The 2,847-nt window shown below is 48.2% G+C and overlaps 1 non-coding gene across 1 annotated transcript; it reads left to right on the forward strand.

The window, feature by feature from the left end:
- The first annotated feature begins 300 nt into the window (after positions 1 to 300).
- Positions 301 to 385, forward strand: TRNAR-UCG (transfer RNA arginine (anticodon UCG)). Its single transcript has one exon. It is a non-coding gene; the product is annotated as a tRNA-Arg (tRNA).
- The last annotated feature ends 2,462 nt before the right edge of the window (positions 386 to 2,847 follow it).

Genomic DNA, 2,847 nt, shown 5'->3' on the forward strand with positions numbered 1-2,847 from the left:
CTAGAAAACCTGGTGTGTGGGGTGAAAGTATTTTCTTTCACTATTTTCTAAACTGATCTAGGTCCATGCCGGTGTGCGAGACCCCTCGCTGCTCCGGTGATGATTGTTACCCATCTATAGAATTCTAGTAGTAATAGTACTAGGTGGAGAAGCAGTATCACAACACTGAAAATCGTGCAAGAGAACACAGAATCCCCACCTTGGCTATCACAATACCACGCGCCAGTCACCAGTTTGTGGCAAGTAGCCTTGTTACTCTCAGTGAGAAACCAGATATATAAACGAGAGCGGACTAGGGGCGCCTGGGTGGCTCAGTCGGTTGAGCGTCCGACTTCGGCTCGGGTCATGATCTCACGGTTCGTGGGTTCGAGCCCCGCGTCGGGCTCTGTGCCTGGAGCCTGCTTCAGATTCTGTGTCTCCTTCTCTCTCTGCCCCTCCCCCGCTCATGCTTTGTCTCACTCTGTTTCTCAAAAATAAATAAAGGTAAAAACATTTTAAAAAGAAAAAAAAAAACAAAAAAACGAGAGCGGACTCAAAATCATCCCTTTTAACATGTCATTTGCCCGTCGGTGTCCTTCCCTGGCTAAGACAGTGGAGGGTGATATGGTTAGTGCCACAGGGTACCCACACAGCCAGTCACCTCGATCCCAGTTATCCGTGTAAATTTAAAAGCCATCTATCTTGGAAAGAAAAGGTGAAGAATCATGGAAATAATATATACAAAACGTCCTTGTGAACACAAATGAGAATTTACATGGTAGACACCACCTATTGCCACTATGATGATTATGGAGACAGGGAGGAAAGGACCTTGACTCTCAGCCGGGAGCTCGAATGAAGTAAAAGACCTCCCCCAGACCACTGCCATCCACATGTGACTCAGACAACCCCTAAATTCATCCTGCACAACCCAGCAGTCGATGATACAGTTCCTCTCCCTCTTGACCACTGGGTTATGCATAGGCCAGACGTTGGCTGAGGCCTACCCACTCCCCAAATATAGGTAAACTTGACCACAGTGGCCAATTTGCAGCCCGTGGGGATCCAGAACCACCTCCAATTTCCATAAGGCCCCCAACAGCTACTTAATTCCTGGTCCCTGATGTCTTTCCTCCTCCTTCCAAAGAGCTGCCTCCATTCTCCTTTGCCCTGCCTGGGGCATAAAGCTTAGGGCCTCCGTGGAGGGTTCACAAAAAAAACCCATGCGCAGCAAGAATTTCCCGAGTATAGAAACACTCCTGGGAACATGAGGCATCCAGGAGAGGAGCCGTGGCAGACAGCAGTCTTCCCGGATCCCGCCTGTCCTCTCTCCCCGTCTGCTTCTTTGTCCTCCTGAGAAACCAGCTCATTCTTCTCTTAGGACTGCACAGAACAGGGCAGGTACCTTAGAATCTCAGCTCCCCTGAACCTTCCAAAAAATGAATGAACTAAAATCAACTAACCAAAATGCAATCTCCTTAAGTGATATTGCTGTGAAAGACCTATCATCACCACCTAACTGTAAGCACCGTGAGGTCAGGGACTAGGTTTTGAGATCCACTGTAACTAGCCCAGAGCTCGAGTTTAATAGATACCACCACTACCTTCGATTCTGATTATCCACAGCAGTCGTGCTCTGTAAAGTCACTTCGAACACTGAGTTAGCAATTACCGAACCTTTGTCCCTAGGGGGAATACGGGGTTAGGTTTTGTGAGTCGTTGGTCACAACATTTTCATCAACTGACCAATACGTAACCTTGTTTTAGGTGAGTTTCTGTTTAAAGACAACTTACTTAATGCATATTGTTGACTCATTAACATTGAATTCACAGCCAATAGCACCATAACTCCTGCCTGAACAAAGCTCCTACAACGCGTGTATTTTTCTCCATAAGGCACATCACAGGCTTCTTGCTTAGGAACAATAGCAATGCAGCACTACGCTCGGGGCCATTTGAAACCGCAAAACCACCAACAAAAAGCACAAAGACACACAGAAAGGGACGGCATGAAATAGGCCATGGGAAGGACACTTGTTTACAGCGTGAGAGCCGAAACAAGACACTGAGTGTCGTCTCGTTCGACCTCAGCTGGCTATGTGTGCATCACGTAACTCGAATTTTTCACGACTCTGCACGTGTCTGTGAATAACCATGAAAGCGCTGCGGGTACCAACTCAGGGGTCACAAATTTTAGCAAGTAGGCAAATTTATGAATACGGAATCCACAAATAATGAAGGCTGACTGAACACGCACATTATGGAGTATTACTTAGCGACAAAAAGGAACTGCGGATAGACACGACCCGGAGGAATCTCATAGGTGTTGTACTGAGCAGAAGGAGGTAGTCTCAAAAGGTTACGCACCATATTATTTCATTCATATCACACTCTTGAAAAGACAAAACTACGGGGATGGAGAACAGATGGGTGGATGCCAAGGGGCAGAGCTCTAATAAATACCACAAAAACGAGTAACCAGAGAGGCAATACGCCTGGCTCCAGCCTGGACCGTCTTGCTCCGTGGAATAGGGCTTCACAGCTCCACCTGAGACCCTTCCGATCTCCTAGTGGCCTTGTCAGAAGGAGGAAGGCCACCACCCGGGTGCTCGAGTCATGGCCTCATCCCCCACGCAAGTGGTTCTTACCGCCTGCTAGTCACCAAAAGAGGGCAGCCGGCACAGTCCAGAGGCTTCCCCGGCCACTTTCCATTTCTTGGCTCCTCTGTGAGAGGACCCCACTCCTACAGGGTCCCCAGGGCATCGGTTTTATATCCACATCCAGAGATTCCCCCTCAGAAGTTAGTGTTGCCCCTAGCAACCAGCTTTCTCTCCAAACTGCTTTGAATACTGACTGCCTTAGGAAGAC

The sequence above is a fragment of the Lynx rufus genome, unplaced genomic scaffold, assembly GCF_022079265.1.
Source record: "Lynx rufus isolate CCGP_SWC_20201006 ecotype Redwood Valley unplaced genomic scaffold, mLynRuf1.p SCAF_9, whole genome shotgun sequence".
Classification (NCBI taxonomy): domain Eukaryota; kingdom Metazoa; phylum Chordata; class Mammalia; order Carnivora; family Felidae; genus Lynx; species Lynx rufus.